The sequence below is a fragment of the Canis lupus genome, chromosome 3, assembly GCF_003254725.2.
Source record: "Canis lupus dingo isolate Sandy chromosome 3, ASM325472v2, whole genome shotgun sequence".
NCBI lineage: Eukaryota > Metazoa > Chordata > Mammalia > Carnivora > Canidae > Canis > Canis lupus.
This window is the reverse complement of record NC_064245.1, coordinates 1,001,997-1,017,726: the sequence shown is the minus strand read 5'-3', so window position 1 is coordinate 1,017,726 and position 15,730 is coordinate 1,001,997. Positions and strand designations below refer to the sequence as shown.

General features: G+C 45.1%; 1 long non-coding RNA gene across 10 annotated transcripts in view; it reads left to right on the top strand.

Moving 5' to 3' along the window:
* Positions 1–65: 65 nt before the first annotated feature.
* Positions 66–15,730, top strand: part of LOC112653415 (uncharacterized) — a 71,232-nt gene continuing 55,567 nt past the window's right edge. The window contains exons 1-8 of one of the 10 annotated variants that reach the window (XR_003132169.3): positions 67–416; positions 781–855; positions 1,586–1,702; positions 2,815–2,947; positions 4,102–4,177; positions 4,564–4,661; positions 5,064–5,226; positions 6,136–7,225. This is a non-coding gene — a long non-coding RNA (uncharacterized LOC112653415). Of the gene's footprint in view, positions 417–780; positions 856–1,585; positions 1,703–2,814; positions 2,948–4,101; positions 4,178–4,563; positions 4,662–5,044; positions 5,227–6,135; positions 7,226–15,730 lie in introns of those variants that run through there. The other 9 variants (XR_003132170.3, XR_007409508.1, XR_007409509.1 and 6 more) reach the window with 9 other exon arrangements.

The window sequence follows — 15,730 nt, the reverse complement described above, 5'->3', positions numbered from 1 at the left end:
GCGCGGGGCGTGCGGAGCGCTGATTGGCCGCTGGGGATGGAATGATTTATGGTGCGTGGGCCGGCGGGAGGCGGCGGGGCTGCGGCGTGCGGGCTGAGGGGCCGGGGCTCGGCGGCCCCCCGCTGCCCTCGAGGACGCAGCAGGGAGGGGAGGTCGGCGGTGACTGGCGACGCCGGCCTGACTGCGGAGGCGGCGGGGCCGGGCTCCAGGACCCGCGGTGCGGTAAAGAGGAGGCGCCGGGCCGGGACGACGGTGCCCCCGCCTCCCGCCGGTTCCCCCGCCGCCGCCGCCGCGTCACGAGGCACACAGTCGCGCTGCGAATCCGCCTTCGGCCGGACGGTAGTCCTCCCAGGAGGGAGACGAGGAGCCCCCGAGGAAACCGAGCCCGCGGGGCGGCAGGGGCGGGGGAGCGACAGGTGGGGCGGCGGCAGGTTGGGGGAGCGGCAGGTGGGGGCGGGGGGGCGGTAGCAGGTAGAGGCGGGGGGCGGCGGCAGGTTGGGGGAGCGGCAGGTGGGGGCGGGGGGGCGGCGGCAGGTTGGGGGAGCGGCAGGTGGGGGTGGGGGGGCGGCAGCAGGTAGGGGCGGGGGGCGGCGGCAGGTTGGGGGAGCGGCAGCAGGTGGGGGGAGCAGCAGGGGTGGGAGCGGCACGTGGGGGCGAGGCGGGGCGGTGGCAGGTGGGGGGGGGCGGCGGCAGGGGGGGGCGGCAGGTGGCTGTCGGCTGCTCGCCTGACGGGTCCTGGCTTTTGAGTGCTACCCATGAAGAAAGAGTTCTGTTTTCTAGGATGTCCGGTTTGCGACCTAAGCGCCAGAGCATGCAGTGCCGCGCGGTGAGCCCTGCTGCTACGTGCAATGACAAGTAAGTACGCATAAATCGTTAGATTAATGTCACTAAAAGAATCACCAAACACCACTTGCGAGTTCTTATTGGCAGATTTTAAAATCTTACTGTCAAAGCTCACATCATCCATAAAAGGAATAATTTGGCTGGTGGTTACTTTTCCATTATTTCACATGTAGTCATCTGTAAGACTCAGCCACCTTGGGGGGAGGCTCTTAAGTAGACTGAGCGCTGCACGTAGTGTGAGACCTTCTACAAAGCACTTTTCCACACCATCCGAGGTCATTACGCAGATATGTTTGCAAATAAGGCCACAATAATTAGTCAATCATAGCAAGCAGGTGAGGCCTGGGCACAGCTCCTAAGGCAGATTTACTTAATTTCTGAGTAGCTGAGCAGGTCTGCTGGGCTCCAACACCAGAACTCTTCACCCCCCTGCAAACCTTGGCATGTGTTTCACGACTTTCCAGTGGGCACGTGTGCGCGGCAGTGAGGACCAGAAAGAAAAGACGGAGAGACCTGATCCTTGCAAGCAAGGTGTACGCAGTGTCATGGGACAGAGGAGCAAGTTCTCAACAAATAGAAAATGAGAGTCTCTTGTTGTTAGGATTCAGCTGGGAACGTGTTGCTCAGCAGCTCTGCAGTCCTCTCACAGAACCTAATAGAACAACAACAACAACAACAAAAAACTAGTAGAACATGTTTAAAACAAAATTAACCTGGCTTTTGTTGTGATTTTCTTGCTTAGAAAGAAGCCAGAGGTCATTAAAAGCCATCCTATATAGCACAGAAAGCAGAACTGCAGGCTCAGGAAAAAGAACATAATATCATCTGTGGCTATTATGGATGGCTTACTGTGGACAAGGTAAGCATTTTACACATAGTAACTCGTTTAATCCTGATAACGGCCCTGTGGGGTTTGTACATTTATTACTGTACTCACGAGAGCACAGCCATATATAAGGCCACAGACAAGTCCCTCCTCCAAGTAGTTTGAAAATGGGGAAATAACCTATCTAGAGTTCAAGTATAAAAGAGACATAATGTATTTGACCAGCTTTATGGAAGGTCGCCCTAACGTAACAAAACAGCTTCCCTGCCAAGCCCTGATTGAAATCAGACTGAATATATATTTATATATATTTTATTCATAAGAAACAGGCAGAGACACGGAGGGAGGGAGGCGAGGGAGAAGGAGATGCCCTGTGGGGAGCCCAATGCGGAACTCGATCCTGGGACCCCGGGGTCATGCCCTGAGCCCCAAGCAGACACTCAGCTCAACCACTGAGCCACCCAGGTGTCCCCAGACTGAATATATTAATGTATCCAAAGAAAGAATTTTCAAAAAGAAAAAAAAGTGCAAAAACACCGAAATACATTCACAATTTCTTACCAAGAGGCAGTAAATCTAGAAGTAAAACAAAAGACACAAAAACATACATGCACAAATACCCCTAACTACTTGAAAATTAAAAGAAATTCTGCCTTCCAAATTCTTCAATTAAAATAAATCAAATATTAAATACTGTAGAATATTAATACTTAAAATATTAATAAATGTTAATAGAAATAAAACCCTGATACATCAAAGCCAGGAAAATATGACAAATTCTATGCTTAGACAACTTGACTCTGGAAAATTCATAGCCTTAATTCAATTCAAATATTTATTAAATGCCTGCTGCAGGAAAACTGTTGAAACTGGGGCAGTTTATAAAGTGACCCTCAGCCAATTCCTAGAGCTGGATTTAATCCTGAACCTTTTATTTATATAATCGAGTAACTTTGTTTTTCTTTTTAAGTCAGTTTGAGTTGACTTCTTTCATTTAGAATGAAAGAGCCTTACTGAAACTAATATTACGCTTATATATTAACTAGCTGGAATTTAAAAGCTTTTAAAAAAATGGAATGAAAGAGACTTTAGAGACTTGAGGGCACCTTTTCCCCTGCAACACTTTCTTCCTTTGTTTTATCCAGCCATGGCCCTGAGCCTGGTGAAAACAGGGAGGAGACACCCTAGTGGCAGCTGTTCAGGAAGGAGGGACGTGCAATGTTGCAGCTCTGGGGAGGTAAACAGCAGCTCCTGCCCTTCGCTGGAGAAACGTATGCTGTAAGCCACTTATATGTAGGTTGGGAAAATAAACATCTGACAATTAAATCTATTTTCTCTGATATCGCAAGTATCTCAAACACCCAAGCCTGTGTTTAATCCAATTTCCTTCAGGCCAAGCTGTATTTTCTACCTTCAGTTTCCATGAAATTCTCCTACATCCTTTCCCTAAGCTGCCTTTACGTCTTTTGAGTGGGTTTCTGTTTCTTGTAATCAATCCCTGACTCTCATCAAAGGGCAAGGCTTGGCCCATCCCCTCATGGAGACTTTTACATGCTGGAACAAATGAATTCACATCAACCATGGTGCCAACTGCACACTCTTGTCAAGGAAAGAGGCAGAAGACTTTGGACAAATTACCAAACATAACCCAGTCTTGGTTTCCTCACCTATAATATGGGATTGAGAATATGTCCCTGGCAGGGTACTTATAGGTGTTTGAGCCAGTGGCTGTGAGGCTGGCACGGCCTGTGGCCCTGCATGGGCAGCGGGGGCTGGGAGGAAATCCTGGGTGAAAGTACGAGTGCAGGCTCGGAGCAGAGGTCCCTGAGACTCTCCTGCACTTGCAACATGGGAGGCAACTTGAAAATACAGACATCATGCCCTCTCCTGAAACCACTAAATCTGTCTTTGAGGGACTAGTTAGGAGTGTGACCTGAATGAGCCCCGCCTGGATGACGTCACTTAGCTAATCTAAGAACAGTCTCGCTGGAGTTCAAGAATTAGAACTCCAGAAAAGAAAAAGAATCAAGGTTTGTGGGTGAAGATAGCAGGCCCGAGGGATAGCCAGCTGGTCAGAATCAGTGGGCCAAATACTGAAGTATCCATGCTATTTATTTTTGTTGCTTAGATTTTGGGCTCCACTGTTTTGTGCTTCTACTCTATTCGTTCAAGCTTTATGCTCTCGTTTGTTTTCAAAAATACGTGCACTGGGGCGCTTGGGTAGCTCAGCTGGTTAGGCATCTGACCCACGATTTCAGCTCAGGTTACGATCTCAGGATTGTGAAATTGAGCCCCCTGGCAGGCTCCGGGATGGGCGCGGAACCTGCTTAGGATTCTCTCTCCCTTTTGCTCTGCCCTTCCACCCCCGCTCTAAAACAAAAACCAAAACAACAAACACCCCGTGCACTTAAAAAAAATTTTTTTTTTTTAAGCTCTAGGCTCAATGTGGGGCTTGAACTCAGGACCCTGAGATCAAGAGTCATATACTCTTCTGACTGAGCCCACCAGGTAGCGCCAAAATACATACACTTTTAAGTAAGTTTAGGGCAACTGAATGGTAAAACTCACTAGCCCAATGTAGGTAAAATATGCATGTTAGGAGACCATAGTTAAAAGAAAAACAAATAAGCAAAACTTGGAATTTTCCCTGAATATATCAACATTTTACCTGAACATATCAAAATATTCAGATGAAAATGAAAACCAGTTAATAATGTTGTGATGAGCACTGGGGGTAGTAAGTGATGACTCATTAAATACAACATCCGAAAGCAGTTTTACCCCATATATTAACTATTTAGAATTTAAATAAAACCTTGAAACAAACAAACCCCCCTCAACATTGTGATGATCATAAAGTGTGTGAGTAGCTGATACCAATTTCTCTGTTGCAGGGAGCGTCTCTGGAAGGCTTGTTACAGCCCAGGCACTGCTCTGAGAGCCTCTTACCATGACCCCCATCTTGCGTGTTAGGAAACTGTAGCGTAGAAAGGTGAAGTAATCGTCCTGAGGTCACACAGCTGATGAGTGACACAAGTCAGATGTGCTTGCTGTGCTCCTTGTCACTGTGCTGAGTGCCACTCCCCCTTAGTACAAAAGCTACAAAGGGCAGGTCAGCAGTAGAATCTCCATCCGGGTGTGGGAGGCCGTGGTAGGTAGGTCACAGGAACCCGTGCTTCAGGTGTGACCAAGTACATATAGTAACTTTGTTTTTCTTTTTTAAGTCAGTTTGAGTTGACTTCTTTCATTTAGAATGAAAGAGCCTTACTGAAACTAATATTACACTTATATATTAACTAGCTGGAATTTAAAAGCTTTTAAAAAAATGACACAGCAGGCTGTGTCATTATGAGGATGGTTACTGAAGTTAAATAGTGTGTTTGCGTCGGTTCAGGAGAACACTGACACACGACCGGACAGTGAAACCACGCAGAGGGAAGCGCTGTCGCAAACACCAGCAGTTGGGCTGAGTGTGTGTAGTGTGTGAAGGAAAGGACTCCCCACCCACGGGGAGGAGAGGATTGCCAGCTAGCTCCACAGCTGAAGTGATCAACAAGGTACTTCTGATGAACTCTCTCTTAATAATTTTTTTTAATTTAATTAAAAAAGTTTTTTATTTATCATTTATGTAAACTCTACCTTCAACATGGGGTTTGAACTCACAACCCCAAGATCAAGAGTTGTGTGTTCTGCCGACAAGCCAGCTGGGCGCCCCTGAATTTGTTTTCATTTATTTCATGCAATTCTCTAACACACAAGGGTTGGCAAATGACGGTCCGTGTGCCAAATTAGGTCCCCCGTCTTTTTTTGTAAATATAGTTTTGTCAGAACCGATGCACTCTCATCATCAGTGTGCTGTCTGTGGCTCCCTTCACACTATAGTGTCCAGATTGAGAAACCTCAACAGACACGATGTGGCCCCCAAAGCTGACTATACTATCTGACCTTTCAGAGAAAAAATTTACTGACCTCTGCCCTAAAACATATTTCACAAATCTAGATTTAAAACTCAATTTTGTAAAAAGATAGCAATGAAGCTCGAAACACGTCCGAGAGCGTTTATTTCCTTGGATCATGGGTGTCCAAAGACATGGGGAGGTCAGACCACCTGAAAAAGAACAAAGTGTAAGAGACGTGGATTGATCCAGAACTGGATTCCCAGTTACAAGGTCAATTACTTCCACAGAGAATGAATTGTGTTAACCAGAAGGTTACGGGTGAAGGTATTCAGAGAACACTATATTGCGCTTGAACCAATAGAAGTACAAAATAATTGTGCCAGTGTTTGCCTTTTACAAACCTGATCTGATATTTCTTATTGCCTGCACATTTTCTCTAAGAGGGAGCTTGTTTTCACATACTTGTCGACTATGAAGAGCCCCGTCTATGTCAGAAGGAACTCTAAAATATTTATATGCATGGTCTGATGACCTGTGCTTTGTCTCCTTCCCCCTTTTCTTGCGCAGGAATGGAGCCCTTGATATTTAGCCGGGTGCATCACAGCCCAGAACAAGAGTCATTTCTGAGCCACTCCGAGAACCAGAGCTCTGAACTACTTGGATCCTGCCCATCCATGTAGTTGGCAGAGATTCGTAAGGTGGAAGTCGTGCTTGCACTGCCTCCGCGATGCTACCGCGGGTTTCTGTTTCCCAGTCCCCTGCCCCAGAACAAAACTGCTTTATGATTTCGGTGGCTTTCCAGTGGCTATAGGACCATCTGCATGGGCGGCCTCAGTCTGTTGGGCTGTTCTCAAAGGAGTCCTTGACTGTTTCTTCAGTCCTCCCACTGGTCCTCGAAGCCATAACCAAACCTGTGCTAAATCCCGTTCTGATTTAACTAGCTAAAGTGAATTCTGTTTCCAGCAAGCGAGCTCTGACCATACAAAGTTTGGAATTTAGACGTGGGCTGCTGCCCTAAAAGATATTAACGGACACTTCCTTGATTTAGCAGTCCAAGCAGCTGGTGACAAGGGCAGGTCTAACAGTGTGGGAGGCTGGAGACCCTCGTCATTGGGCGTCCGAGTATTTGATAGATGGTCACCTACAGGGCCCTGCGGGGCAGATTGCATATTGCGGGAGCCTCTAGTGGCAGGTTCAAGGGTGGACAACTTCATAATGCTGTAGGCTGGTTGCTTCTGCTACTTTCAGCGAAGTTTTACCAGAGAAAGATGAACTACATGTACATCTGCAAAAATAAATGAAAAGAATGTGTCTGTTAAGGAAAGGACAGCAATCTAAAGCTCCAGCAGAGTATCTCACCTGCGGCAGGGAAGCCAAAATATTTGTGACCCTAATAATTTGGTGCCTTGCAGTGTTGAAAAAGCCAGTTGTGTCTGTACTTTCTCACTTAAGAATTATAAGAGTTTGCTCTGGGCAGCCATGGTGGCGCAGCGGTTTGGTGCCGCCTGCAGCCTGGGGTGTGATCCTGGAGACCTGGGATCGAGTCCCAATCCGGCTCCCTGCATGGAGCCTGCTTCTCCCCCTCCCTCTGCCTGTGTCTCTGCCTCTCTCTGTGTGTCTATGAATAAATAAATAAAATCTTTAAAAAAAAAAAAAAGTTTGCTCTGAAGGAGTGAGCACTGTCGCCCCAACTATTTACAAGCACCTCCCAAAAAAGCATTGGGAGCTGGACGTGAGAACCGGCCCAGCAGCGGAGAGGAGGCTGGGGTGTTGCCCTCCCCCGCAGGAGCCTCGTTTCAGCACATGGTGGTGGCCACCTGCACTAATTTGCTAGGGCTGCTCTCACAAAGTAGTGCAAACGGAGTGGCTTGATCAGAATTTGTTGTCTTACATTTTAGAGGCTAGAAGTTCAAGGTCAAGGCATCAGCCGGGTTGGTTTCTTCTGAGAGCAGTAAGGAAAAATCTGTTCCATGGCTCTCCCCTAGCTTCTGGTGCTTTACTGGCAACCTCTGGCATTCCCTGGCTTGTGGATGCATCACCGAGATCTCTACCTTCCTCTTCACGTGACCTTCTCCATGTATCCACGTCTGTGTCCAAATGTCCCCTTTTTACCAGACCAGTCATCCTGAACCAGGGCTCACACCCTAATGATGTCCTTTTAACTTGTCTCCAAATTGATTGTCTCCAAATAAGGTCACATTCTGACGTACTGGGGGATCAAGAATCAAGCATGTCTTTTTTGGGAGGGACATAATTCAACCGTAAACACCATTAAGTCAAAAAGAGGCTGTGCACATCATAGCAGCTCATAATTAAAACTAGGTCTTCAGATTTTAATATCTATTTAAATTTAATATAATTTAGATAATATATAATTAACTTTAATATCTTGTATATTTGTATATACTGCCTAGATTAGTTCTTTGGGTTCTTGATGAGTTCTAGATGTCCCTATAGCTATTGGAGATATTCTCACACTGGAAGCCTATCGAGTTGAGGAGGAAGCTCTTTGCCGCAGAAACGGTCACCCTGGCTTGCCAGAGCTTGGCTGTCAGCACAAAGCAAACCTAAGTAGCCATACCTGCTACCTAGCCTCCTGCCGCAGAAAAAAAAGCAGGATGTGGAAGTTTTACAGCCTCCAGAAAGGAAGCCTCTCCAAAGGTCAGTTCAGATGCGGTCACAGAGTCTCCCGGGTAAGGAGGAGCCTCCAAGAGAACAAAGCCAGGGGTCATGGACACGAGAGAGGAGCCAGAGGCCAACCTGGAAAATTGCAGCTAAGTCTAGCCAGGGCCGAGGGCCCGGAGACTCCCACCGGGCACTATTTTTCTGCACTTTCTGTTATAGCCGTCCTGTTCCTACTCTGCCTCTGGGTGGTGCGCACCTCTGTGCCTGTGTGTGGCTGTCGTTGGACACACGGGGTAACTCACCTGGCACTTCCTGGGTCACTTGTGCACCGATGGCCGCATCTGGACTTGTTGGGGAGGACTTGGAATCGCTCAGAGGCCCTGGCCTTGAACAGGTGCAGTCTCCAATGAGACTTGGAGGTCTTCCCTCGTAGATAAGCCACGAATTACTCTGGGGAAAAGGGCGTTTGCGGGTCTCAGAGATAAAAACAGATGGCCCACGGCAGATGCTAGCCGTCCTCCAGTGCTGCTCTCCCCCTTTCTCTTAATCTTTGGCGGTGGAACCTGTGATTTTTTACTGGCGCACAAGAGCCTCCGAATAAAGGCTATGTCCAAGCCTCCCGCGCAGCTGTGGCTCAGCTATGAGGCAGTTCTCGCCAGTCAGGTCTGTGTTGAGCTATCGGATGGCGGGAGGCCGTGGAGGAGGCCGTGGAGGAGGCTGAGGAGGCCGGACACAGCGCTGCCTGTGGTAGCACCCCGGGGGAGGCGGCCTTGGCGAGCCTGGTGGAGGCCAAGGGCTTTTACAGCCACAGCCTCCCAAAAGGCAGGTACGTCCTGAATCTAGAAGAGGCAGCGGGGGCCGCGGTGGCCCCATTTTCCAGTGTGAGGCGCGAATCTGTGTTCCGGAGCAAATTCCTTTTGTATGTAAACGAGCAGAGAGATCGTGTTTACTGCAGCTGAACGTGTTCAATACTGATTGAAATTTTATTTTTCTCATTTTATGGATGAACAGACTAAGGCTTAGGGCCGGGAATAAGCCAGCAAACCTGCTCTCTGTGGGGAAGGAAGGGCCCCGTTTGTGGCATTTGCAGCATCTGTGCTACCGTGGCGAGTGTGAGGCTCGAAGGGTTTAAACACTTGTAGGCAAAAGTCCTGAACGTTGAACAACTGGCTCCCATTAGCTGCCTCCTGCTCCAAGCCGACGCTACTTGGAGAACGTAACTGTCCCCAGGAACCACATCAGCAAGTATTCAATAAAAAGATTAAAAATATGTGGTACTTATTCTGCCTGAAAAATCATTATGCCTTGTTGAGAGCATTTGGGGCTGCACCTCAGTATTGAACAGAATTTACAGCACATGGTAGGTTCCGCGTCTTCAGAGACTTCGCTAGGGAGCTTTGCGGCGGTAGTGGAGAAGGACAGAGTATCTAAAAGCTTTTGGTAGAATTTGGATGGGCAGTCATTGCCATTATTGTTACATGCACGGGACAAAAGGGATTTAAACAGCCTGAAACTGTCAAAGTGGCAGATGGGACTTAAGAAGGGAGGGAAATAATTCATAAATTGGTATGTGGAAAGTTGATGCTCCTTAATCAAAACTGCAGTTTGGTCTCACGTCACACCTGTCAGAAAGGCTAGACTCAGCAACACAAGAAACACAGGTGTTGGAGACGATGTGAGAAAGGGGAGCCCTCCTGCACTGTTGGTGGGAACGCAAACGGGCACAGCCACTCTGGAGAACGGTGTGGAGGCTCCTCAAGAAGTTGCAAATAGAGCCACTGTAGGGTACAGAAATCACACTACTGGGTGTTTACCCAAAGGATACAAAAACAGTAATTCAAAGGGATACATGGACCCCTGTGTTCACTGCAGCATGATTTACAATGGCCAAGATACAGAAGCAGCCCAAGTGTCCATCGATTGATGAATGGATGAAGATGAACATAATGGAACACACACACACACTGGATTATTATTCAGCCATTTAAAAAAAGAATGAAATCTTGCCATTTGCAATGACACAAATGGACCTGAAGAGTATTATGCTAAGTGAAATAAGTCCAAAAGACAAACACCATATGATTTTACTCATATGTGGAATTTAAGAAACAAAACAAATGAGCAAAGGGTGAAAAAAGATGCAAAGCAAGAAATAGACTCCTAAATGCCCCTGCTGGTTACCAGAGTGGGGTGGGGGTGGGATGGGAGTGAAACAGGTGGTGGGGATGAGGAGAGAGCAGTTGCTGTGATGAGCACCGGGTGATGTGGGGAAGTGTAGAATCACTGTACTGTATGTGTGAAACTAATATTACACTGAATGTTAAGTAACTGGAATTTAAATAAAAACTTAAAAAAAATAAAGTTTGTGCTTCTTGACTCCTATGGGATTGAGTTGGTGGATGAGGTATTAATACAACTGACCTACTCAAAAACTGCAGGAGACCACATGGTGAATGGAAATGGGTTTTCTTCAAGCACATTTTGACAATCGTGTTGCTTTTTGACCTTAAGTGAGCACCAAAAAAACTGATAATGTACTTGTTTTTCAGGAGGTTGGTGAGGAAGTTTGGTGCTTAGCCATGAGATCAAGCCTCTAAAGCTGTGACTGACAACCTGGTTAAAGCCAAGGCTTTTAGGGGAATGATCAGGAGAACTTTAAACTAGATGAGCATTTCATTTTTAAAAAATCTGAGCAAAAAATGGAGTCATCTGCTAACATAAGAGGTAAACTGCCCAATGTGCACAATAATGAACATTTCACGGAGCATTCGAAAATTGTCAGGTGAGAGTGGTAGGAAAGAGAAGTGGAAAGGAAAGGTGATGGGATAAAGAAAGATGTGAGTGTGAAGCTGAGACCCAGCCCTTGTCCGCTCCTAAACACGGCCAGCAAGGCCTGGCCCGCTCGGGGCCCTCACAGGTGAGCAGACAAATGAGCGCCACAGCAGGTGCTGCTCCTGGGGGCGTCTGGACAGGAAGGCGACTCCCTCTCTAGGTCAAGTGACCACACATGTTTTGCTTTAACACTGTGCAAGATAACACAAGTACAAGGTGATAGGACAGTTCTCAAGTGTGGTGTTTCTCTATATGGTGAGGATATGATGCAAAGGGCAAAACATTTTGAGAGCAAGAGCATTCCTTACAGAATAATGGGGACTTAGATGAATCCTGTTCCCTTGGGTATAATTGCTCTAGAAAATAGTTTCCCTAGTTTCCTTCTATTATCTATGAAGAATCCATTACCGAGTGATGAGAAGACGTTACTGCTTGACAGGTGAGAACAAATGCTAGGAAAATGGATATTTTAAAGATAAAATGTGAAGACAATTTTATCTAAAAATGCCACTGCTTTAAAGATAAGGATTAATTTTAATTCTCACAGAATCAGTCGCTAAGTGTGATAGATTCTCCTCTTTTAGTATCTCTTCGACCCATCCTGGTCTCTCTAGTCCTTTCTCACCACCAGAGCCCCATGTGTGTAGTATTACACTGCAGTCCTACTGGGATGGAACACACTTTCCTACTTCCAGACCTTCTCAGCCCAAATCTATCCTCTCAGCTGCTTCCTAACTTTCCTAAATCACTGCTTTTGTGAGCTCAATCCTCTTCTATAAACCAATGGTCCACAACGTGATTTATTAAAGCATTATGGAAACTTGTCCCAGATTAGACAGAGCTGAGATGTCCAACACTAGAGGATTGTTAGACATAATTTTGTATATCAATGAAATACCATGCAGTGGTTAAGAGCATGCCATAGAAAACAATTATTGTTCTGAAGAAAATATTTGCACCTTATTGAATATAGAGCAAAGCATGAAACAAGTCACCTAGTAGTACATACGAATTCTACAAAAAGAAGTAAATACTCTCTGACTCAAAATTTTTGTTTCTTGTAATTTACCTAAGAAAATGAGAGTGGGTGCAAAGATTCCAAGTTCGTCTTCATCCAAGAATTGTTTTCAATAATACAAAAAATTAGAGAAAACCTACAAGTGCAAAAGCATGAGCTTGAATTTCTGTTCGCAATCAAGACAGAGGTTAACAAAAGACATACAAAGCATGTTCTCTGTAGTCGAATAAAATTAGAAATCAGCAGTTACCTGGACAAACCTCAAATATATAAATTACCTATGCTTACATATCCCATAGGTCAAAAGAGAAATTAAGAAAAATTTTAACTAAATAAAAATAAAAACGTAGCATTTGAAAACTTATGGGATACAGGCAAGGCAGTAATAAGGAACATTTTTTCCTCTAAATACCTGTTTAAAAAAGGTCTCAAGTCAATGATATCAAGTGTTCACCTTAAGAAACAAGAAAACCTTCAAATTCCTTGAAAGATAAAAACTACCAAGCTTATTTAAGAAGAAACAAATCACCTGAAGAGCCTTATGTCTTTTAAAGACATTGCATTTTGAGTTTTAAATCTTCCCACAAAGGAAATTCTGGTCTCAGATGCCTTCACAGGTGAATCCTACCAAACATTTAAAGAAGAAAAAATATTTCAACATGAACTCTTCCAGGAAAATTGAGTACTTCTCCGCTCAATCTATGAGGCCAGCATGACTATGACACCAAAACCTGAATAATATAAGAAAACTACAGAACGATATCCCTTGTGAATATGGAGATAACATTTCTTGCTGAATTTTAACAAATCACATCTAATGCTATATTAAAATGATTATTCATCATGATCGAGTGGGTTTACCTCGGGGATGCAAGGTTAGATTGACATTTGAAAACCAATCAAGGTAATTCATGTTATTAGACTAAAAAACAATATGATCATCTCAAAAGATGGAGAGAAATCCTCAGCCTGATAAAGAGCAGTCACAAAAACTGTTGTGTTAACATCATCCTTAGAGGACAACGTTCTTTCCCCTAAGATGGGACAACAGGCAAGGATGTCTACTTTCACCACTTCTGTGCAATATTGTGCTGGAGGTTTTAGCCAATCCACCTAGGCAAGAAAGAGAAACAAAAGACATCCAAATCGGAGATGAAGAGGTAAAATGGTCTTTATTCACAAATGGTGTGATCACCGGTGTAGACGATCCTGTGGCATCAACATAGCTCTGTATTTACTAGACCTCCTAATAAGTAAGTTAGGCAAGGTTGGGAAAAGTGAGGTCAATAGACTAGCAACAAGCAATTGGAAATAACACTACCATTTATGAAGGCATGAAAATATGTAGTACCCAGAGATATCTATGAGAAGAAATATGCAGATCCTATACACCGCAGACTGCAAACCATCCTGAAAGGAATTAAAGAACTCCTAAATAAACAGATGCCATGGTTGGGGGTAAACATGGATAAAACAGCAATTCTCCCTAATTTGATTTCAAAGGTATAAGACAATCCCAATGAAAAGCTCAACAGGATTATTTGTATATTTTAATAGTGAACTCTAAAATGCATAAGGAAATGCAGAGGGCATGGAATTGCCATAGAAGAACCAAATCTGGCTAACTTCTACTTCCCGACTTCTACTCTTCTGACGTAGTTTAAAGTTACACTGACCGAGATTGTGGTACCAGAATTAAGAGAGACAGAAAGATCAATAGAGCAGACAGCCTAACGATAGACACCCACATATGAGATTGATCGATTTTCAACACAGATGCAAAAGCAATTCAAAAATATGAGATTGGGTAAGTTATCCTGTAGAGGATGCAGCCATTCAATTTGGATATAGAGGTGCATGTGTCAGTATAGCAAGATGTTCCCGATATGCTAAGACAAAACGTTAGGTCCAAAACGCTTTGTAAATCAATATTCTATTTTTTAATGGGATCTGTCTTTTCCTAAGGCGATACCTATGCACATGGACATAAAAATAGACACACGTAACAAAAGTGATTTTTAATGGTAGGAGCTTGGAATTGATGATTTTACTTGTGCTTTTAATGTTTATGCTTCTACTTTATTCGTAATAGACAAACCTGAAACATTAGGATACTGTATATTTATTACGTAAAGTCCAATCTCTTTTTGGGGGGTTAAAAACTATACGTGATATGAAGACTGGAAGGTGTATTACAAATATCACAAAGAGAACAGGAGCTATAAATCGTGTTTGCCTGTTTGGTTTCCAAATTTTCCACCTTGAGCGCATCTTGCTTTTGAATAATCCCACGGTCCTAATGCTGTATAGACTTCAGATTCTGGAGCTGGACTGTTTGGCTTTACGTCTTGGCTTTGCCAGTTAATAGGTGGTTGGTCTTGGGGCAAATTATTCACTTGTCTTTATTACCCACTCTCTTCTAGAAATTGGGTACAGGAGAACTTACCACATAGCTATTGTGGAGTCAAAAAGTTGTCCTGAAAAGCATTGCAATCTTCTCTGGAACATGGTGAGCACTCAGCAGATATTAGCTATATTATAATGATTGTTGTTTTGGCATCACAGCCTCAGAACCAAGTCTTCATTACACGTGTCCTCTTGGTAAACCCAGCGATTGAAGGACCTAGAGAGCATTAGGAAAGGGCCCCTGTATTTGACTTTCTAAATTGAGTCTCCTTAGCTAATCGAAGATTCCTCATATGCTGTGCTAAGCAGGATTTAGATAGAAAATAAAGTTAGAATTTAGAGCTGATGCTTTGGGATTAAAATTCTCACTGCAATGCCCACCGTTGGCCACTAAGTGGGGATAAAACACTAGCTGTGATTTTTTTTTTTTTTTAAAGCTAAACTCCAAGAAATTTCAATGATTTAAAGAAATGTTCCATAGTTCACACTTGCTTTGCATAATTTCTAATTTCCCCCTCCTCACTAGGGAGGAAGGAGGAAAGGGAAGCAGGAGACAGAGCTTGTCCTGTCAGGCCTGGGCCTGGGTCTCAGGAGAGGCTCAGTATTTGGGTTGGTCTCTAGTAGGCCGCACACCCACTCAGGAAGCCTGGCAAGGGCCATTACCTGCCCTAAGGGGCACTGCTTACCTAGGCCGTGCACTCTGGGTGCAGGGGACCCATTTCTTCCCCACCCCATGGCTACCACGCAAGTGGAAGGCTTCTCTACCTGCAGCCTTACCCTGGGTGGGTGGCTGCAGTGCTGTGGCCTGCACTCCAAGGCTCGGGCTGCCCCAGGAAGACGGAGGCAGGAGTGGGGTAGATGCTGGCTGCTGGGAGGTCACCAGTGACTCACTGGAGCAGCCTGTGCAAATGCAAGGGGAGGCCTACGGGCCTGGGGCTCAGGCCTCTGATGTACAAATACAAAATATTCTTAGTCTCTATATCTGCAGGCCCTGAATTTTCAGATTTCAAGGTCAGGGATCATCCTCTGTATTTAAAGCTCTGGATATATGCTCCCCAGTGTGGCTGCCGCCAGCCGCCTCTCACGGCTCCTCTTTGCACTTACAGGAAGAATGTCTCTGTGGCTCTTGCTGCTGCCTCGGCACAGGTCTGGAGCTACATACAGAATCACATCCTTTTTTTTATTTTTTTAAGATTTTATTTATTTATTCATCAGAGACAGAGAGAGGCAGAGACACAGGCAGAGGGAGAAGCAGGCTCCACGCGGGGAGACAAATGTGGG